Source organism: Chlamydotis macqueenii, chromosome 2 (genome assembly GCF_036417535.1).
Source record: "Chlamydotis macqueenii isolate bChlMac1 chromosome 2, bChlMac1.mat, whole genome shotgun sequence".
Taxonomy (NCBI): domain Eukaryota; kingdom Metazoa; phylum Chordata; class Aves; order Otidiformes; family Otididae; genus Chlamydotis; species Chlamydotis macqueenii.
Window position 1 is genome coordinate 74,348,680 of NC_141557.1, and position 24,000 is coordinate 74,372,679.

The 24,000-nt window shown below is 40.1% G+C and overlaps 1 protein-coding gene across 4 annotated transcripts in view; it reads right to left on the minus strand.

Annotated features, from left to right (window-relative positions):
- The window catches only part of GMDS (GDP-mannose 4,6-dehydratase), a 431,792-nt gene that overhangs the window by 205,709 nt on the left and 202,083 nt on the right, over window positions 1-24,000 (minus strand). The window lies entirely within an intron of this gene.

Below are 24,000 nucleotides of genomic sequence, written 5' to 3' on the forward strand. Positions count from 1 at the left end.
CACATTTCTTGCAAACAGGCTTTCAGTGTAAGTCATGTGTTGTGTGGGCTGTGGGACTGAAATCAGTCCAGCTCTGTTGCAGGACTGTATAAATTCACACCGGGAGCTTGCAATAATCCCTTGCTGAAGTTTCTCAATGCTTTCATATTGTGAATTTCAAATTTCCTTCCCCTGAGTAAATTCCAGTTAAGAGAAACAGAATTCATAATAACCTGAGCCAAATGCAAACTTTGCCCAAAATTGGAACCACCATATGCAGGACCCTTGTTGTGTGCCACCGGCACATGTGCCACGGCCCAAGCAACAGTGCAGAAATGTTCGGCCTGCCACTCTGGTTTTTGGAAAGGGCTGCACTATTTTCCAAGACAGAATGGTTGAGCCAGTAGATTTTATCCAGCAAAGAACCCTTATCTGGTGGCTTATTGACTGAGCTGACTGCCAGATCTTCTGTGCCAAAACTAAATTGGTATTTAATTCAAACTACTTTTATCAGTTTATTAAAAAAAAAATTACTACGTAACAAGCCTATAGGGGGTCAGCTTCCACAGCACTGCAAACCAGACAGAAAAACTGCTGAATGGACCTGAAAACAGGGAAAGGGGAGTCTCCTGGCATCACAGAGACCTCTGAGCAGCATCACTGTCCTCCCCAGCTTCTGGAAGAGGTGTGATGCCTGGAGAAAGGGCAGGAGGAAGAAGCAGGGCATGCTTGATATCCCATATCACCTAGCTACTGGAATGAGTCCAAGGGCCCCAAGAAACCTGGGAACTGTGCAGTCTGTAGCCAGCCTGGAAGTCCTGCTGCATTAGAAAGATGATGTTGCCTCTTCCTGAGCAAATTCCAGGCACAGCCAAGGATCCTGATTGAGCACTAACTATTCACAACAATAACTTCCATGCTGAAAAAACTACATTATACATTACAAACAGAATATGAACTCAGGCTAAATTCAGGATAAAACTTTACACCTGGGCTCCAACATTGCTTGTCAAAAAAATGAGCTGGGTGGTTTTTTTTTTTCCTTCCTGTTTTCAATGTTAGGTTAAAAACGCAAGAAAACATTCTCTGGTAATGGAAATACCAAGAGACCCCTAATTATTATGACACGAACAGGCGGCACCACGTAAAATTTCTGAAACACATTTAAAAAGCCAAGTTACTAAATCTAAACAAAGTTAACATATCTACTTGTATATTTTTCTAATCCCTACACATTTCATTATTTCACCCATGAAAATTTTCATCACTTATTCTCTGTTCTGAAAGGGATTTTTTAATTTTTTTTTTTTTATAAAACACATTACAATCAAATGAAATGCACTGACATGTTCCTCTTTTTCCATCTGAGTTACCTTCTTTAAACTGTTGCAAAATTTCTATTTATAAAAACATTATTACAAGGAAGGGACTCCTCACCACCCATTCAGCTCCCAGAAGCCAAGAGAACAAACTCAAAGATATTGTTTTTCTAATTTTACATTGATATTCTTTGGCCTTAAAAAAATGTTCCATGTCTAGTGTGCATTTTAAAGAGATTTATAAAGAATTAGCTCAAGCAATGCCAAGAACTAACTTCAAGCTTATATTAATTTTTTTAAAAGATGGCATATAGGACAAATAATTCACTAAGTACTTTTTTCTTCCCTTCCCAACTTTCACATTTAAAATGCTCTGTCTTTTCTTTAGGACAGAAAAGTTCAAAGGAAGTGGAATAACCTAATTTCTACAGCTTTTAACACATACCATCCATACTATGGAATTCTGATGTTAGAAATATGGACAACCAATCAATAGACCTCAATCAACTTGATTTGAAGTAGGAATGTCCTTTTATTTTTTCTTTTTTTTTTCCCTCTAGCTAATAATGAATTATTATATTAAAAATATCTATTCCAACTTCAAAGCAAAGCCATGTTATTACAAAATGCAGGCATTCAGAATTAAGTTTGAAAAGATTTGACCTTTTGCACACAAAAACTAACACTTACATGAATGAAGTACTGTAGTAAGTGATGATATATGATGGATCATTTAAAATGTGTGTATGGAACCATGCACATTTTTTAAGGCAGGGTCAGATGGTGGTTATAGCACATCCAACCTTTTCCAATGACTTTGTTTTTTCAAAATATATCCAGCCCATAAAAATATTAGCAGAATCCTTGTACTTTCATAGAAGTAATTATTTTCAAATATAAAAACTTTAAAATATATTTAAGTTCAAATTTAAGTTCAAAAAATATCTTCAGACCATCCCCTTCTCCCTCTCTTTCACAGGTTGTAAAGGAAGAGAAAATTATGAGGTGCTAGACCCAGAGTTTTATCCTATCATTTTAATTAGAAATGTATCCTGCCTTCTTAAATAGGAGCTAGGAACTAAATACAAAGAGCTGATCCAGCCTGATCTGCTTTGAACACAGGGCAGGTCAGACGCAGGGTTTTGGCTCTGTCCAAACTCCAACAGAAAGGTAAGTAATTTGAGTCTGAAGAGAACGTGAAATCTTCTACCTGCATAAAGAGATTAAAAGCAAAATGGGGAAAACAAACATAACACTATTAGCATTTTTACGTAATGAAGTGAGTATTTCCTACAATCTTTTTCTAGTTAGATAAAACTCTAGGATGAGATTTCAAAAAAACGTACATTGGGCTGACAATGGAGTACACACATTTTCAAAACAAAAATCAAACAAGAAATACGTTGGAATTGGACCCCAGTGTGAAGAAAAATAAAAGTTCACAAACATAGCTCTCTTCCAAGCTAGGCTGTAAACCAGAAACACATGGAGAGAAGAAAAGGCTGTTTGTATTGTTCCAGGAAACTGGACCAAGGATTATTCCATAATTGCATTAAGCAAATACAGTATAATGTCCTACATAGTGAAAAGTTCAGAGACATCACAGGCTAAGTGATCGACTGATCACAATACTCCGAAGTCTTGTAAGACATTAATTCCTTAATTACTACAATTACAAGTGTTCTGCACCAATATTGTTGCGCTCTATAGCAAGGAAATGGGGAAATAGCATTCTGAGACATTTTCACTTTAAGTACAATTTTTTTTTATATGTTCATTTTCAATTTAAGGTCCCATTGTGCCTATGTTGAGAATGCTCACAAGTTGATGAGTTGCACACAACAAAGTTATAAAGCAAAGATAAAAAATAGTCTATAAAAACTGTTACTAAACTGACAGAGCTGAGACTCGCACTGTTGTTTCAAGAGAAATATAAGACACTACACCAAGCAATCTCCATCCTGTAGGCATTATTTACCTTAGGCCTGCCAAAAATCACAATATTTCTATCCTTACTTGATAAGAAAAGTCAGGCAATGCCTTTCCATGGGTTCTCAAGTCAACAGGAACTGCTGGGGACAATGTCATTGAGACTCTGAAGAGAGACTGAGGAGGATTTGTTTCTGCTCCCAGCACTGCAAAATACTTCCTCGGTGACTATAACAGAAGACCAAAGTCAATCATGCATCTCCCAACAAGTCTGGCCTGTGTACACCCAGGCAAGGTCTGCTACCATACCTTTACACAGACCTAGCTGCCTCCAGGCGGCAGAGAAGAGGGGGAGAAGCACTGTGCTACTATAATTATGCTCGTTTAAGTGAGGCAGATCTCTAGAGTAGATACAGCTAAACCTAAAGCTCCACTTGCTTCTGGAGACCCATGATGAAGACAAATCTACTGTACAGTACACGCAACTTCCTTGTCTTCCTGTCTCACGGAGACACACTGTCCAGGCTAATAAGCTTTCTATTGTCCAGAAAGGATACCGAGAAAAGTCCATCTACAGGTTAATGTTTCTGCATCCACCTTACCCTAGAGAGCTGTACAACCATCATAAAATAGCATAATACTGTTGTTTTGAATGGGATCCGCTGACTTGCATGAGCTGAATAGCCAGTTCTCTAAGGAAGGAAAGATTTGTTTCCAAAAGTCCTAAGGACGAATCACCCAGCATCCCTGACAGCCAGGACACACTCCTTGTGCTGTTCATCTCGGCTCAGCTTTGAGAGGTTCAAGATTTGACATTATTTCCCACACTAAAAAGCTGTTGTCTTATCTTCTGTACCACTCGTCTCTCTTTGGTTCTGAAAGTATAAAGTAAAGAACATCACTGTCTGGCTCTCAGAGGGGTCTCAGCCTTCCCAGCAGGAAGAATGGAGCCTAGGATGAGAGAGCTCCCTTTACAGGGAGGGCGAAGATGGGGAAAAGGGGGGATGGGGTCTTAGAAGAATGGACAGAGATGGTAGGGACCACCCAGGAGATAAAGAAAACATGGGTTAAGGGGAAAGCTGGGGAAGCTCCTGAGTATGTACAGTAGCTAATTGTCAAATTTTAACCACTTAGCCTTTAAATCTTTTTTTTTTCCTTTTCTTTACACACACATAGAGCAAAGGCATAGTTCACATTCAGAAGTAACAGCTTGCAAAGGCATTTAAAACTAAAGCAGATTTTTAAATTTAGCACAGCCCTCTCAGGGTTTTCTAATCCTGGCTCAAAGGCTGAACTTTGTTAAAATTTGTTACAAACAAAAATGTTAAGAAGTTCCCAGACTTTGATGGGCTTTGCTAAATTTAAACCCATGGTGAAATTTTTATAGGAAATTACAGACTGAAAACGATACAGCCATAAGGAAAGACCACAGTGGAGCTTCTTGTACGTGTTGCTCTCTTGTAAAGCTCTGCAGTATTCGTGTCACAACACCTAGCTCCCTGTGCAAGCAGTAGGTTTCTCTGCCCTGGTGCTCTCTGGTCCAGGCTTTCCCCTGCACAGGAATGCATTACCAAAGGTGGCTCTACAGCAGCCCCCCAAGAAGAGAGGGGAGCTGGAGCACTGGCACCAGGCTTGGTCGCCTGAAAGCCACCTATTGTTCCCAGAGGCAAGTGGCCCTGCAAGGCACATTGACTCCCTGTCTCCAGAGGGAACATTTGCAAGGGGCTTCTCTCTACTGCGCAATATTCTGGGGCACAGAAACACTGTAATCTGGTGTTAATTGGGTCAACCTCCTACTTTAATGAAAAAGAAACTCCAGACTCTTCCCATTTTACCTCCAGTTACATTTTATTATTATTATTTAGCTAAAACAAATGTACTCTAGTGCTGGTTCCTTCCCTCCTCTGCACAAGTGGTCCACAAGAAATCTCTTCTCCCTTCTTGCACTGAAGGCACACTGTCAGGGCTCACTCTACTCATGGGTCCAGGGGCTCCATTTCAAACCAGGTGCAGACATCCAAATCTTCCTGAGCTGTGCTGTAGGCATACCTTGGCTCCATCCTGTCCTGGTTTACTCACTGGTTCTCCATGCATGAGTTTCCAGCCCCTTCTGTTGCTCCTGACTGGACCCCCTGGGTGGACTCTGGATCTGATTCATCACCCCACCTTGGCTGGAGCTGTCAATCAGATCTTGTTACCTGCACCCAACTTTGCCCATTCAGCTCAGATGCTGCAGGACTGCACCCTGGTCAGTGAGGGCACTGCCAGTGCTGGGGTCACCATCAGTGCACAGCCTCTCCCCCTCATGGTGCAGCCCTGCTCCTGCTGCTCCCTGACACTAACTGCCACTGCAATACATCAGGGAGCTTCTCCTCAGTGCTCCCCGGCATTGGAGAACCTGCCAGTTGAGAGTCCTGGCATGTTTATTCTTTTAGCACGTGTACCTAGTGTCAATAGTAGCAGTGATAGCAGTGAGATCCATGAAGCATCTGCCTTCTAAATCAGGAATGGCGAACACATCAAAGGCATGAAGCAACATTCATCTTGGAGCATGGAAGAGACTAGAATTTAAAAGGAACTGTTATCGGAAGGAATAGGGTATGAGTAGGACAGCATAGGTGAAGTCTGATGAAGAAAAAGAAGAGCGTCTCAAAATCAAGACTGTGCAGAAAACACAGAGGGTCTGTGCCAAAAGACTTGAGATATGAGCAGGGAGCTTGAAGGTGGCTAGAATAATGCTAGGGGGCTCCTTTAGAGACAGGACCCTGCATGAGGCAACCTAACATAAGCTGGCCTTTGGTGAGCTATGGAAGAGTGTGTACACAACCAGCGTTGCAAGCTTCTCTGATGCACAATGACTCAGAGGAAAGGTATCAGAATTACTGGGTTTCTTCTCACTGCATAGGAGGAGAAACTGATGAAGAGTAAAACCTGTTACTTGCTAGCCATCTGACAGATCTGTTACAGCCAGGGCTCATCATGGTTCTGCTTTGCCAAGGTGGCACAAATGTGCAACAATGAGAAGCCAAAGAGGCGGCAAGACTGTGAAGCCTGCCACTGAACATCCCTCAAACCCTGGCTTTCATCGGACCATCTTGGGGACTTAACAAAGAACTGTTTGCCAAAGCAAGACCTCACATTTTGCTGAAGTAAGACCTTAATCTATGTCTCTTGTCCAGCTCCTCATCTCCTCCTTTTCTGCCTGCTTTGCAAGGTGGCACTCATTTATTCTGTGCAGAGGAGAGACTAGAAAGAATGTAACATCTCTAAGAAGATATACAAGTAAATGAATACACAAGTCTATACATACACATGTATAGGAACATCCCATGCCTAGGAACATCCAGAGCATCACAACTGACTGCTGTATAAGTAGTGACACACTACACCAGACTGAAAAGCATGGGGCAGCCCTGTGCTCTTCAGCAGATCTCTCATGCGATGCCAGAACCACTTGTCGAGGTCTATGAAATTTTAACACTGCATCTCATCAAAGCATACTCATTACTTACATGCAATGAATTCAAAGAAACTGAATCCAATTATGACAATAAATATTGGATTAATCTTATTCAGGCACATTATCTAATTTCAATATAAACAGTCAGATACTATTTCTTTTTCCCCCAATTTATTGTATTTTTATGCCTGCAAAAGCAAGTGAGTGTAGCCATATACCGTGTCCCACAACTGAGCTGCAACACTCTTTCACTGCCCATCACTTTTTCATTCCATGCACACTGTTCAATTAAATCAACATATCTCTGGAACTGAAGTTGGAGTTTTACAAAGGCCTTAATACAAACAGCATGCAATTTAAATGTATTTTACGTATTTGTATTCAAACATATTGAATTTAGATACATACACATTTCCATATCTGTCCCTATCAGAGCCTCAGGAATCTTCAGCTAAACTATTTCAGTCAAGATGACTTTCAGGAATGTAATGTAAAACAGGCACCGAGCAAACTCAGTCACTGAGCATACCACATATATATATATTTGACCATAAAAAGTGCAGAAGTTCCCTCACTGTATTAGTTTTATCACACTCCCAATTAATGCTGAACATTTGAACAATTACTTTCTCTGCTGCTGTACACATGCATGCTTTGTATTTTTTCAGAGGTGCTCTAGCATAGAGCTTGTCTTGTTTTCCGCCAACATAGACGCTATAAAATTATTCTTGATTCAGTTTACTTCTTTCCTCCCCTCCCCTCCCTTCTTCCCTTTTCCTCAGCCTTATCCTCCTCCATGTTCTTGGGTGGGCAGATTCATGGGGAGACTTGGTTTTTAGTATAGCCACCACCAGGCAGTTTGCTACTCTCCTGAAGCACATCTGGGCTTTATATCAGGCCTTTAATTAATCCTCAGTGAAAGCCAAGCTATGACATTTTGACTGGGCAGGCTCCAGTTTTGGACAGGTCTTGATTTATTGCGACTGAGTCTCAATGTACTTTGATTTATTTCAGCTTTAGGGAGGAGGGCAAACACTGAACAGAAAAAGCGCTGTTGGACGCAGAACATGTGATGCACGTAAAGGACCTCCAGAGTACTGTGGCCCAAATGACAAACAGCTCAGACAATTTGCAATAAAAATAAAAATTAAAAAAGCCCAAGTGATGAAGATATTTTGGTGAAAGAAATCACTTAAAGCAACAACAACCACCACTATGAAAAAAAGCAACAACAAATAATAAAAGGCTTAGTGAACTAGGATCAAACTATTTGGCAGAAAGTGCCAACAAAGGAAGCCCGTGCTTTATCTCTAAGTAAACAACAAATCCCTGGTCACTCATTAGTGTTAATCATGCCTCTCATCTGCATTCAGCTAAATACAGAGAGGCAGGACCTGATGCTTTCCTGATGAGTCGCTTTCAAAGAAAAGGATGTTCTGCTGCCGTCTGCCAACTTGCCTTGGGTGGATGTCCCTTTGCAGGTCTCCCCCTCTAACCGTACCGAGCATGGCATACAGTGCGCCAAGTCTTCTGGACAGCAAGAACAAAGGCAACCAGAGCCAAACTGTTCATCTAAATAAAGCAACAAACATCACAATAATAGGAGCCACTGAATAACAAATAGAATCTGCTTAAGGTATAAAGCTATATTACTTCTACGGGCAGGGTTACTTTCTTACTTAGGCACTTTTCTTATTCTGTTTTATTTCAAATTCTGTTGGACAGATGACTTGGTAAGTTTATTCTTAATACTACTGTAGCTTCTTCCAATTAATTTCTGTTGTGTATATACAAAAACTCAATATCTTGAAAATTCTAATAAAACCAAGTAATTTTATTGTTTTCCTTTAAGTGTTTTTACTAAAAATTCAAATACTCTGATTTCTCCATCCCTTCTACTTCCTTTTCACCAACTGAAAATCAGGCTTTGTTGTTTGTATTTTCCCCCTCTAACACTGAGAACTAGAGGATTGATGGCTCTATCAAAAGAGAAGAAAGAGTAAAGTTCCAGCAACTAAAAAGCAAAAAACGTTTAGTCTAAACAAACTGGCACTTTTAATTTGTTGAAACCTATAAGGCTCCAGTGCCTAGTGAACCTCTAGCAGAAAGGATGTTTTTGTTAAAGACTTGGCACCTGCTGCTATCAAAATTTCAGTAACACCTCAGATGCTACCTCAGCAGTCCCCACACAAAGCCTTGGGAGCACAAATCCTGGCACTCCTGTTATTCAATGTAACACATGATAGAAGGACGAGCAACCCATATATGCACATGCAGGCTTGCTCCAAGACATCTCTAAGGGTTATGAAGCAGAAGGGGATGCGAATCAGGTATGAAGATATTACGTGGGTCGTCTTTAAAAATATTAAAACCGAATGATTGAAGATATTAGTAAAAAGACATCCATGTGTTAATTTTTGAATTTCAGGGTGAAATCTAGAAGAAAGGTCTACTGTACTTGGTTGATCAGATGCCTGTGTAAATTAAGGCCACGGTCCAGCTGTGCGCTTTGCCACCAAGCAGATAAGCAGTAGAATTCAAATGACCATCTAGCTTAAGATGACTTGGGTCTTCTGCTAATTGAGAAGCAACTACATGGGTGTTCTCAGTATAATCTGTGTAACATTGACTAGTTTTATAATCTGTAAAAAAAGATGCATTTATTTCAGCAGTGGCAGGCTGGTAGGCCTATTTGTGCTGGTAGGCTACACAGGGAACCTGTGTTTGTTGTCTTGTCCCCTGAGTGTGAAGGCTTAGTTGGTTCTTTGTGCCTGATACAAAATTAATAATTCTGCAGAAATGCAGAATATTCACATGCCAGTAGATGGGCCAGTCCCTTTTAGTTTCAGGAGTAGAAGTCAAATTAGTGTTAAAGACAATTCTCAAGTCAAAGTGTTCTACTGAACACGTCCTTCCCTCATCTCTCTTCACTCCGTAAGAAAACAAATCATCATAGAATCATAGAATAGTTAGAATTGGAAGGGACCTTCAAAGGTCATCTAGTCCAACCCCCCTGCAAGGAGCAGGGACATCCCCAACTAGATCAGGTTGCTCAGAGCCTCATCCAGCCTGGCCTTGAGCGTTTCCAGGGATGGGGCCTCCACCACCTTTCTGGGCAACCTGTTCCAGTGTTCTATAACTCGCATCGTAAAAAATTTTTTCCTAATTTCCAATCTAAATCTACCCCCTTCTATTTTAAAACCATTACCCCTCGTCCTATTGCAACAGGCCCTGCTAAACAGTCTTTCCCCATCTTTCTTGTAGGCCCCCTTGAGGTACTGGAAGACTGCTATCAGGTCTCCCCGGAGCCTCCTCTTCTCCAGGCTGAACAGCCCCAACTCTCTCAGCCTGTCCTCATAAGAGAGGTGCTCCAGCCCTTTTATCATCTTCGTGGCCCTCCTCTGGACCTTGTCCAACTGGTCCATGTCCTTCTTGTGTTTGGAGCTCCAGAACTGGACACAGTACTCCAGGTGGGGCCTCACACATCAACATCTATTGTACATGTTTACTATTTTCTATGCATGTTTTTGCTTTGTGCTACGCTCAGGTTGAGAATTTCAGGCTCGTTCCACAGGCAGAATCAAGCACAGTGGCAGCTGGAGGCTCACTTTGTCCCAAAAGCAGGTGATGAGAACACAACATTCCCCTATCAACTAGGGTCTTAATCCTCATCTTGTATTGCTCCAACGTCCCCCCATATGCGGATGCAGCATATCACCATCAGCTGTGCTCCTCCTGAGTATAATTTTGCTTTTCTCTGCCAGACAGTGCTCCTTCTAGCGGCTGCAGGGCTGGTTCTGGGTGGGATTCCACATGCTAGCTTTCATCCTGAGTACAAACACCACCATTTTATTCTTGTTTCCAGGCAGTTTTATTTTCTAGCTTTTATCTGCCTTCATGAAATACAAGTTTGTGTGGTTCTCCTTCTGAGAAAGTGTAATAACACTGTTCCATCAGTACTTTCCAATACCAACACAGCTGGAACTTGCAGTGACAAGTTAGTAGGCTGTTTCAGTGAAAGGGATTTTATATGAACCAGCATCCCAGTGAAACCCCATATCTAGTAAAAAAGAATCACTTTAAAATACTACTAATAAAACTATCAGCTTAGTTAGAAGTCAACTGTTTTACAAGCAACTCCAGAACATAAACAATATTCAAGATATTGTTAAGACAGTGTTTTCAGAATTTGGATTTATTTTTTTTTCCTAACTTGAACTATTTATACCATGTTGTATTTAAATGATTAGACTGCTACAAATCAGTGCAACTAAATGCCTATCATCAGCATGCAATTCCATTACACAATTTGTTTACAAACCTCATGAATAAATGAGACCAAGGGAACTGAGGCTTCTCTTTCTTTACTGTATAGTGTATTTTAAAGGTAAATGTCAAATGTGCATAATTCTGCTATTATGTAACACAATTTTCTGTAATCACTCCAAAATGAATACGGTAACAATGATGATTAATTTACTTTCGTTTTGGGTGGACTTTTTACTCAAACTTGTTCTTTTGCCAGCTACACTTTTACACACGTGCCTGTTGATTTTACACTGCCCTTCTTTAGATATGACCTTATGAAAATCAGCAACAAAAATGCTGCCTTTGAGGAAAGTCTAATTTACTTAATTACAATGAGTGGGCAGTTGTGCACCAATTTCATCATTCTGTCATACTTGAGGCTGAAAACTGGCACAGAGTGGGCCAGGTGAAAACTTTTTATTACATTTCCTGTTTATATTGGTAACCCATTAAATGGAATTTTAATGTCTCCTGAGGTCGCTTTTAGAGCCAAATTGTGGCTGTCCTATCACAGGTGTACTGAGTAACTCTGTGCAGGCACAGAGCCTCTTTCTCTTCTGCTGGCCTCTGCCTCCCCATGCACGAGTGTAAGACACAATGGATGAAGTCAAGACTCACCAAAGTCAATAATCGTATTATTAGAACAAGATTTCACTCCAAATCAATCCCTACATTTGGTTTGCAACATGCTTTGTCCTCAGGCTTGCCAGGAGGGCAGGTAGGGAACGCAGAGCCCTACCATGGGGCTTGCACACTTCCCACGTGTACTCTCACCCTTTATGGCTATCCAGATCAAATAGAGTATTTTCTAAAATGTTTCCTTAGTGCCCATATTTGTAAGTCTCCATTAAAATGTTGTACTTTACATGAAGTGTTACATTAAGTGTGCATGGACCATAAGAACTTGCACAAACCTTCAACCAACCTCAGTTCTAAATTGTTATTCACCTGCTCTTGAATTACTTTGAAAAGAAAGAAAAAAAAAAGGATTCTCCTAGAGATGAGGCGCCAGATATGACAGTTAGCCTGGAAAAGCCCCTTGGGAGGCAAGCTCCTTGGTGCTCCACCTTGACATTCCGAGAAAGCAGAGCACAGCCAGGTCCTGTTCCACCACAGGCTCCTTGCAAAACAGTATAATTTCTGCTACCAGTACTACCGATTCAGAAAGCCACATTCCAGCAATGCTTGCCATGGTTATGGCACAGAAGTCACTGGGAAAGGTTTACGAGGTATTATGGGCTGAAATAAAATATCAAATAAACATATGCATGGAATATGCACAAATAGGAGCAGGGGTGATTTCCTGGCTGCAGCCTAAATACAGCACTTAAAACACAACCTCCTCTTGGCACAGAGGTTCGAAAGCAAGGCTGCTGGCAACCAGGAGATGATGGTGGTAAGAGGCACAGTGCCCAGCAGCAGCCAAGCACTTCTTAGGCTTTACCTTGTCAGGAGACAGACCTATCGTGTCTTGGTCTGTCACATAGCCCACATCTTATCTCATGCCTCCTGACACCTCTCCAATAACCTGAGATCCACTTGTAATCTGGGAGATGAACAATTTTAAAACGGCAGTATTTTTAATATATGTCTACCTTGGATATCAGTAACAATACTGGCAATAAAATGAAATGGATATACTTAAAATATTTTCCCCTTGTCAATTATTTCCCCTTTAAAATGAATATGATATATTTAAAACCTGATGCTTGTTGAATTTAAAACACCTCAGAGGAAGAGAGAAATTCCCAGTAGATATGGAAAAGTAGAGCTTGTCTGGAAATAAATGCAGCATAATAAATTAATGGTGAGGGGGAAAATATGCCTGTATTGCATAAGGAAAAAATACTGCATTAGCAACAAAAAGCATTACTTTTTCTTGTAAAATAAGGCACAGTGCAACAAGATTGTATGTTTTGTACCCACTTTTCATTATACATGTCAATTGTGTATATATATAGTAACACAAAACTTGCATTAGAAATATCAGCTTCTAAAAAGTACAAAGCTTGTTATTAAGGGCAAAGTTAAAGAGTGAGCATATTTTTGTAACCGTGCCTATTCTTTTAACAGAAGAACAACACAAATGTAAGTAACGCTGCAATGAGAAGTCAGCTCAACACCAGCACTCCTATGGACCCAGCAGTTCAGGCAATGCACAGCTGGAGGTCATGGTTCTTTGAGGTTTCAAATGGTTGATTTTCTCATGTTATTGAACAAGACAGACTAGGCTAGGCAAAATGTGACTAGACGGCATCCAACTCTATGAAAAAACCCTAATAATTTGTCCTTGCAGGCAGGCAACATTTCATATGAATGGTTAGGAATCCCCTCATTTTGCTTCCTCAAATCCAATACCAGAGATCCTTTAATCCCACTGCACAACACAAAACTGTAGAAAACAGATACATGGGCCTACTCCCTTAAGAAACACCACCAAAATCCTTATTTCACTAGAAGCAATGAAATGGCCACCAAGGTTGCTAGCACCAGAATCTGCCCTGTGCATCAGCAGGGCCCAGGGGGAGGGACAGCTGCTGGGCTCCCTTGTACCAGTCAGCCTCGACCTGCGTGAGTGAGGAAGCACTGGGAGGGTTTGAGGGAACTGCTAGCTGTTTTGCACAGCCCCCATGAAAGCTGTAGGCACAGGGCGATGTCAGGGATTCACTGTTTACTTCATTCTCCTCTTACATGGCTGCAGGAAAAATCCATCCCAGCCAGACTGCTGAGCTCACTGGGGATGGGGGATAAGATGACTTCAACATCACTCACCTGCCTTGCAAATGTAATGCTCCTTTATACTCCTCAGGAAACAAAAAAAAATTGCTCTTGTTGTAGAAGTCACATGGATTTTGAGAGGAAGAGAGAGAGAGAGGAGTCAGGCACAGCAATAAGCTTTCTTCACATACTTAACCTGGTAACCAAGTCAACCGTCCCCAGGGAAAGCTTAATGTCGGCCAAAGAAGGCCAACTGGAAAGTTCAGTTGCTCTATCTTTGGACCATTAATGTTGGTTGTTAGGTCAAGGCTTCATCCAAAAACACCTACAGCTAAAATTCAAGTATTTCTGCTAAAACTAAAAGTGGCATATTAAGTGCACCCTGTGGGCTTGGGGAATGTTTCCCACTCAAATAAACAACAAAAAAAAAAGTATTTTTTTTCCATACCCAGATCAGGAAAGAACAGTCACTCTGCTGATAACCAGTCTTCTTAATAATACACAGAATATTAACAGCTAGAGTATGGTAAAAGTGAGCCCTGACATTTTAATTTATCCTCTGAAATATTTCTTCATTCAGTGGAATGACCTGAAATTGTTGGAGGGCTAAAAACTTTGGTTCTGGGAATGCACTGCCCATGATATTTTACTGGCTTCATTTCAAATGAAAACAATTACTGTATAGTGAGGATGTTACCACACAGACATAACACCGCCATTAACTATTTTTGACTTCCAGTGTAAATTGAATCATTACAGGGTTTTAAAAATGTCCTCATTAAATTTTAATGATCTGTTTTAAGGGATTTTTTCCCCTCATTAAAATTAAACCCAGCTATGCTATACAGCTTTCTCAGAATGTGGTGCATTACTCTGAGATTCAAATAAATCTGTAAACCATAGATTAGTCAATAAAGAGCAACTATCAGGGTTATTACAGGTGGGGCTGGTAGCAGTACCTGTTATTAAAGTTGGTTAACATTTACCAGTAAAAGACGCTGCTTCCTGTTCTTTAAAATGTTGCCAAATACCATCCCACTGAATAAAAAATAAATCAGAACGCAAAGGTAGACACATCTGATGATTGTTTTTTTGTGGGTATTTTTTTTTCTCCCCCTCCACCACCATGATAGGAAAAAGAGCAAAGAAAAAGGAAAAATGTAAATTGAAGTGATTCAGCTGATTAAAAAATACATTTCATTTGTATTAACTCCCCAATAGACTTCAATAATTTTTTCCCCAGGAACTCAGGGTTTCCTTGTTGTACAGAAGGTATTTGAAATTTTGCATGCAGAAGAATAGAGAATGTTTTTGAAAACATTTCCATCAAATTTGCCCTGAACTTTCAGAATTCATAAACTGTGTGTGGACTAAAATGGAAAAAAAATATTAAAAATTGTGATTTACATACACTCAAGAGACTGGAGAGACCTTTGCTGTTAAATTTTGTGAAGACTCACTTTACAGTGAACACGCTCCATCCCGTGACAGGGCAGTGGTTTTCCTCCAGGTGTAGCTTCAGCCTTGAGCAGGCTGTCTGGCATACTCGCTTGCTGGGTCCAGGTGATCCCATCTCCCTTGTGAGATTAATCTCTTTCCCACATTCCCATGTGCAGTCACCCCAAGTTAAAACCACCACAAGACTGACTGAAAGGTGGCACAGAGCCTTTTAAAAAAGTCCGGTTTGTTTTCATCCTGGTGTTATATTGTCCTGCAGCATGCACTGACCTGGACTGCAATGATTTTATATATATATATATATATATATATATACACACTGCATTATATAGTCTCTCTGCTGGCATCTGTATGTTTTGTTCTGATCCTATCACAAGTAGAAGTACAGCTCCTAAACATGGACCCTGTCATAATTTCTCTTGTTTTTCCACACATTGCCAGACAGAGCAGAAAACTAAAATCCTAGGAACACAGCGTGCATTTAAAGTTACCTCTGAAAAGTGCCTTAATTCAGTATTCTACTAGAAGAACATGCTGCAAAAGCAGAATTTGTCAGGACTCTCATAGCTGTACAATTTGAAGAGATACTGCATTCAAACTACAATGGCATAATAGGTCGGTCTCAGAAATATGACAACAATACATAATTTATCAATCTGGAAACACTATACTTGAAAGAAACCTTAGTCTAACCTTTCCATCACTCCAACTGAATTGCAAGACCACCGCTGTAACAGGACCACTTAGAAAGCCACTGGGGTGGCCTTGATAATAATACACATATCATTGTTGAGGCACAGGAAACTAAACCAGATGGTTTTGCTGAGGAAAGTACTTCTTCGGCTTTGTAAAGCCTAAAAACACTAATAGGTCAAACACAGAAGTGGTGAAAAAGAAAGTTAAAGGAAAATTAATGTAAATTAGAAAAAAAAAATCTTTTTTACAATTATATTTCCCTCATATAAAAAAGGCTGGAGGAAAATAAGGAGAAGGAAATGGTGCTGTAGTTCTGAAATAGATCAGGGTAGTTTTCTGAAAGGAAAACGTCTAACAGCAACACTTACAGTAGGCATTGCTGCTGGAAATCAATACCATATGATACGCATTAGACATATTGTAATTAAAACCCTTTTATTTCTTCATTCTTATGTTTTAAATATGGATACCATTCATGTCTAGTAGTAATAAACTACTTAGTTTCTTGTTCAATCTCTTATTAGCAATCATATCAAACTTAAAGGGCAAATAGCACATACGTACACCTCTTAAAATACATTAAATTGAAAATAATTTCCACAAAATCATCTATGCACAAACAGAAACATACCTACATTCACATGCACACACATCATATAGATGTGGGCTGTGCATGTGCATGCACACATGTATAAAGTATGTTTGAATTTTCTCACTTATGCTGTCGTTTTTTAGAATCACATTATTTACAGACTTCATTGTTTCAAAAACTATGAAGGACTTGGGTTTGCTTTGGTTTTCTTTAATGCAGACATCATCTGCATGAGTGGAATTTAGATGATAATGTTACTCTGCTGGGAATTGCAACTATTTCTAACAGTCAAGAAGTCCAATATAAACTGCACAGTCTGAAAGAAATATATTATAGGCTGTTTTATTGTGCAGACTTATTTACCAAAATGTAAGCTTTTACTTGGCATTAAAAAGGAAAACTTTTACTATCACAACTGTTCTAAAGCATATTTTCTCTTCATAAGGGAAGGTTTGCCTATATTTTAAAAATCTGAAAGAAGATATTTGAGAATTATACCTACATTTGACTGACACCAAATCATGGTTTAACTAAAAGAAAACATCATTATTTAAATATCAACTTTTTCTCTGCTTACATGGGATAATGGAGAAGAAATGTACACTGAGGAGAGCTTCACTGTTGCTTATTATTTGTGACAGTTCATTTTGGTACTGTTCAGAAATAGCCCTGAAAAAGAAGTTCAAAGTTTTCAGTCCAACTCCCAAGTTCTTAACTAAAACCAGAGAGTTACAAGAGTGGTTTCTGAAACTAGAAGTCAAGTGGGACCACAGGCACCTTACTGAGCCCAGGGAGCCTGATGGAGCCTACCTGGACAGCAAAAAAAAAGAGAGAGAAACAACAATGGGGTCTCACAAGATTCTATTTTGATTCTGCATGCGAGACATGTCAGTGACTGGCCTTTTTTTTTTTTGTGGCCAGTGATGCTGTCTACCACCTCATATCAAGACTTGAACTCTTTTGTAGGGTTGAAACATTTCAGTTCAGGTGCAACATGTGCAAGTAATTTACTAAAACAATGGCATCATGAATTGACTTTAGCAATCCACTTGTCTATGTCTTTTCCCTATAGACTCAACCAGAGGGAAGACAATCTTCTTTACTTCTTATTGGACTTGCTGTTTCAGCACTCTCGTGTCACAAAGAAGTGGCTCTATTGCAAATGCCAGTGCCTCTGGGTCAGTGCTGGGTAAACGTCACAAAGTGATTTGGCATCTTTCATATGAGACCAGTTCCCTGTGCTGTGGCCACTTAAATTGGCTGTACTGTATATCCTGAGAACTGGATAATTATTTGCATGGATGATTGAACATACTACCATGGTGCAATGTAACTTCTTTTATCCTGGACACATCATATCTCCACATGTCGAAAGTATTTCCATTAGGAAATCAAATATTATTCTGCCATTGGTAAGTGCGTACTTCCTTTGGCAAGATGTTGTTTTCTCAAAAAGCATTTCAGCATGAGGCTTAGCTCTACATATTATAAAAAGGACAACAGAACTTTAAACTATTAGAAAGAAACTAAGGTGGAATAGTGTTGTGGTTTTGTTTAGTGAAGGGGGGGCCTAAGGTAGTAGCTTCTGTAGGAAACAGCTAGAAGTTGCTCCCCTTTGTTCAGTGGACTTAGCAGGGCCCAGGGCAGACCGGCTGCTGGCCAAGGCCAAGCCAATTGGTAGCAGAATGTTCCATGATAATGCCTCTGCGATAATGTATTTAAGAAGGGGAAAACAGGAAAAAAAAGAGGAGAAGAGAAGATGTGAAGAAGCTGAGTGGGGGACAGAGGTGCACAGGGGGAGGTGCGAGCCTTGTGGGCCTTGCAGGCCTCACCCTCTGGCCTCTTGCCAGGGGGCCGACTGGGCCCAGCTTGGCCCGTCCCAACTGCAAGAAGTGGAGAGGAGATAAGCTGGATGATGTGAAGAGATTCTGAGAGGTGTCTGCCAGCCTGTTGGGAAGAACTTTTCTTGTGAGAGGAATAGCTGTGGACGCCAAGGTCAGTTCAGAAGGAGGGGGAGGAGTAATGCGGCTCCTGGCCAAGATTCCCCTGCAGCCTGTGGTGAGGACCATGGTAGAGCAGGTTGTCCCCCTGCAGCCCATGGAAATCCATGGATGAGCAGAGATCCACCCGCAACCCGTGGAGGACCCCACATCATGGTAGGTGGATTCCTGAAGGAAGTTGTGGCCCGTGAAGGGCCCGCTGGGGCAGCCGTTCTGGAGGCACTGCACCCTGTGGAGGAGATGACCCACGCCAGAGTGGTTTCACGAGGGACTGTGGCCCGTGGGTGGGACCCTGTGCTGGAGCAGGGGAGGAATGCGAGGAGTTCTTCCCCTGACGATGAAGCAGCAGCGTAAAACAACGCGTAATGTACTGGCCGCAACTCCCATTCCCTCTTCCTGCCCTGTGCCGCTTGGGGTGGGGAAGGTAGTAGAGATAATTTTAATTCCGGGAAGAGGGAGGGGTGGAGAGAGGTTATCTTGTTCTCTGTCTCATTATCCTGTTGGTTTAATAAATGAATGGTTTTCCCCAAGTTGAGCCTGTTTTGCCTGTAACGGTAACTTTAAGGATTTTCTCCCTGTCCTTATCTCAAACCTCGAGCCGTTTTCCTTATATCATCTCCCCCTATTCTCTTGGAGGGTGGGAGGAGTGAGAGAGAGACTGCGTAGTCTGGTCCTGATCGGGGCTGAACTACGACAAATAGTCATTGTCTCTGATGCACATGCTTCTAGAAAAGATACTGCTTCAGCAAGTATTGTCAGGAGTTTTATGAATGTTTAGTAGTTAGTTGTTCCAAAGGAACACAGTCTATCAAACTTTTCTCCTAAAAGTTCATACAAGCCCTGCTGCTCTCACAATTACTTCATCTAGATGGCAGCAATAAGATAATCAGTTCAGTGGATCATGACATCAATCAGGGCAGATTTTATAAAATTTTAAGATCAGTTTGGCTTAACAGAGCCATTAATTATCCAGATCAAGCAACCTGATGGAAAGAAAAAGCTCTCCTTTGGAAATACATAAAATACACTTGAGTACCTGGGTGGCTCAAGGATCTTTACCCTCATACTCAAAGAAGTCCAGCATTGAGGTTTTAAAATTATTTCTTAACTTTTATCAGACGTGATTAACTTTGAGCATGAAAACTAAGCAGGAAGAAGGGAAAACATTTTTCACTTCAGTCCATAACAAAAGGGTAATGGGGAGAGACTGTTCAGCAGGGCCTGTTGCGACAGGTCTAGGGGTAATGGTTTGAAAATAGAGGGGGGTAGATTTAGATTAGATATTAGGAAAAATTTTTTTACACTGAGCATTGTGGAGCACTGGAACAGGTTGGCCAGAGAGGTGGTGGATGCCCCATCCCTGGAAACGTTCAAGGCCAGGTTGGATGAGGCTCTGAGCAACCTGATCTAGTCAGGAATGTCCCTGCTTCTTGCAGGGGGTTGGGCTAGATGACCTTTGAAGGTCCCTTCCAACCCTAACCATTCTGTGATTCTATGATTTAAGTTCATGAGCCAATCTCATAAATCTGTGAGGTACTGACAGTTACACAGACAGATATAACGGCCTTTTCCTTTTACAAACAATAATCCTCAACAAAGCAAGACTCTCACAAGCAAGTATTCCGCTGAGCTGATAAAAGGATGTGTCAGAAGAAACTTTGAGTCTCATGAGGCTAACATGAAATTTGTCTCAAAAGACAACATATTCATAACATTGCAAGAAAACAACAAAATAGAACAAGAAATAGCTTGGCCAACAGTCTTATTGGCTGAATTCTTTTCTTATGCACAACAGTAAAGTAAAATTTAAAATAATTCTGTCTGGCAAGGGCTTTTATATTTAAACGTACACACAAACATACAAGAAGGGATTTCCCAAAACAGAAATGGTAGCAGCTGTCTCCAAGGCTCAGCCTCTACCTCTTAGAATGGTGAACAGAAGAATAATGAATAAAAGACCAGGTGATGCTGACTGGAGATTTAAGCACAGGAGATATCACTGTAGATTAGATTTTACCATCTCAATTTCAACATATGCAAAATGGTCTAAGACAATAAAAATGACTGCACATTTTCTTGTGCATTTTAATCACAAAATAAAGTATGAATCAGCACCAGTACCAACTGAAAAAAAAAAAAAAGTAAAATGGAAAGTGTCTCTTTAAACAATTTCTTAATGTGCTTGGCTGGACAGTACCATAACTTACTATATTACTTACTTGTAATCTGTTCTTTTTTTTTGCTTTGTTTTTTTTTTTACATTATTTAAATAGAAATTAATGGAAGCTGATTGCCATACATTTAGAATATCAAATGGCCCCTGATTTCACCATGAATTTAGGCACATGCTTAATTTTAAGCATATGGTAAGACCTGTCATTAATTGAATTGGAGCCAATTATGACCCAGTTATGAGTCCTCTGTAATTACTCTGTATTACTCAGTGTTCCTCTGAAATACTGCTGGATTTCTATTGAAGTCAAAAGAAAATATTTCTGATCTGTATAAATACTTAAAGACTATTAAAACTGTTACCTTTGCCTTATTTTTTTACTTTTATAAGGCATATATTGATAATCTTTTCCACAGCATTCATCAGTGCAGTATTTCTGCTCTCTGCAGAACACTGAGGTATGGGCAGTGCAGCTGCAGAAAGCAACCTGAGCATCAGTGGGTGATAAAGAGGAAACTGAAGGAAAGGAAGAAATAGCCTCAGCTGTTGAACTCTAATATGAACTTGCTCTGTTCCCAGAGCCACTTTCCAACATGACTATGTTCTATTTGTTGGCTGTCCCTTTGCATCTTTACAAATGTGTCTATTATGTCCCCAAGAAAAACACTTTACCATTTTCAGTTGCAGGTATACCTGCATAACTTCATTTACAATATTTAGCATGTAGGAAATTAAAAAAACCAACCATCTAGTGACGGATTGATGGGCATTTTTTTAATGGTCCAAGTTAAATGTTTCTGAGAATCTGTATTTATTTGAAATAAGACTCTTGGGTGAGTGTCTGAGGAAATTTGTATGATGCCTTGTGTTTTATAAATGGCATAGAAATTAGTCAGACTGTTAAGGCTTGCTATAGTAATAATACTTGAGAATACCTAGCAGATGGTTTACTAGCTCTTTCTGCAACAAATAAAAGGTATAAGTTACCCTCACAAAACAAAATAGCACACAGAAGATTCATATATCAATAGCGCTGATATATTGTTTTTCCTCTTCCAGCTCAGTGACATTGATCATCACCTCTGAAACCATCCTATAAGCCTTTGGCTGGACCACAGTAGAGTAAAAATGGAGAAAGGGAGAGTAAGAGTCAGCAGCAGTTTCTGCAAAAATCTTAAGAGTTACTAATATAATTTTAGGATAAAACTAATAATCGTAGTGTCCCCCTGCCCCCCACCCCCCCCCAAAAAAAAGATGCCTACTTATTTCTATTTTGTTCTGTTCAAACACTGAATGGAAACCTTTCTTTCTAGTGAGTGAGACTTCACAGTTTTCATTCACCAACATAATGGTGCTGTACCTGATTTTCAGTTCCTGCAAGTGGCAGTTCAAGTCCCAGCTCAAAAACCTAATCAAACACGTATTCCAACTATTCTCCCCTGATATGAACCTGTGGTTAAACATCAGAGATCTCAGTCATCTGCTACTAAAGCTGACCTCAACCCACAGCTAGCACTGAGGACAATGACAGCCCATCCCTTGGTGGGCACCTACATGCTTCAGTGCAGGCATGCGCTTCCATGCTTTACTCTATAGAGAAGTGTTTGCACAAAATCACAGTGGCACCAGGATGAACGTGTATGATCAAAGCTCAAGAGTCCCGATTTCCGCTTGTGCTTTGTAACCACCAGACATTCTCCATTCCAACACATACAGGATACCATCTCTCCATGAAGTCAATGGGAGTTTGGTCATCAACTTTAACGAGATCAGGAATTGACCCATAATATTTTATAAAACAATGAAAAGGAATGCATTTATGGTTTTATTATTATCCCTAATAAGGAAATAAGGAGAAAGAAAACACAGTACATGGTCTAGTCTATACGCACATGTGTTACTTGTATTAATATCAATGGGATTTAAAAGTACATATGGAGAAGATAAGATATATCCCTATGTGTTCAGCCATATGCTTAAGGAAGCTCCCCAAATGCTTGTAAATATGGTCTTGCTTTCTAACATACTATGTATTTATTTGAATAATGTTAAATCTCTAAGCCCTACTTTTCAGTCCATTAAAGCCTCAAATAATTGTTTATTTCCAGTTTAAAGTTACTCTCTTTTTTAGCCATTAGAAGGCTGGCTGTAACCACATTTCCACAATATTCAGGGAATTAGAGAATTGATAATAACTCTCCCATTATCCGAAGGGATACCTCTCCGGGAAGAGAAATACTCTAGATGAACTATATTTTAGTGAGGAATTATTTCCAGAAGATTTTGGGATAGGCCCAAAATGTGTAGCTGAAAGGTCTGGAATGCTACTTACACAACAAACATGTGTTCGTGCTGTAGACCTCGGACAACTACATTCCTTCTGGAGGCCAAAGGCCCTGAAAGCTAGTCATTCTTCTGGATAGACTTGTTCTCATTTCCTTTTTGTTTTTAAAGGTTTGAACACAGGATAAGGGTCTGACCCACTAGGCACAAGAAGGTTATTCTGGATTTCCCTTACAAAAGAAGACATCAGAATTCATCCCATGATTTATGATCTGGTGCAAGTTGTCTTGGAATGAGATAGTTAAAGTATTTACGTGTGGCAGTAAATCACGAACTCCGTGGATGGTGTTCCGGAGACCTTTATTGTTAGTCAGCATTAGTCTTTTATAGTCTATCTAAGTTACACGCGAAGTGCACGCACTTAATTATCTAATTTGATTGGTAGCCATATACTGTTTACACGCCTTATGCTTCATTTGGATTAGTAATAATTTTTTGGTTGTGTTTACTATTTTTGCCTTTGGTATTTCCTTATCTTGTTCTAGTTGCTGCTTTTTGTTATTGAGCAAGTGGTGTTCAAGGACGTAGCTCAAATTCATCAATATCAAACAGCTGTACTGCACTCTTTGCCTCCACATTTAGGGAATATCCAATGCTTGTTAGCAAATTATGCTTATTATGTTCATGCAACTGGTCATTTTATTTGGCTTATCTTCTATTTCCTTTTAGTTGAGACTTTATGAACATTCCTGACTATAGTTTTATCCATTAAAAAGATGATTGGGATGGTTTACTGGATTAACTGCTTCAACTAATATTGTAGCCACAAATATAAAACAATAATCATGGAGGCATAGTCATGACGTTTATGGTGCCTTTGCCACCTTACATGCAAATGCCGTGCAGAACCAAAACCCAACTTTATTTATAGCCAGCTGCCAAAAATCACCTTCTTCACTTACTTGATGTAACCCTTTCGATACCAAGGTGATATGGCTGTTTACTTTTTTTAATACCATCCAGAACAAAAGTTTATATTTTAGTATTACAATTTTGTTTTCTTGCTGTTTCTTTTTGACCACAAA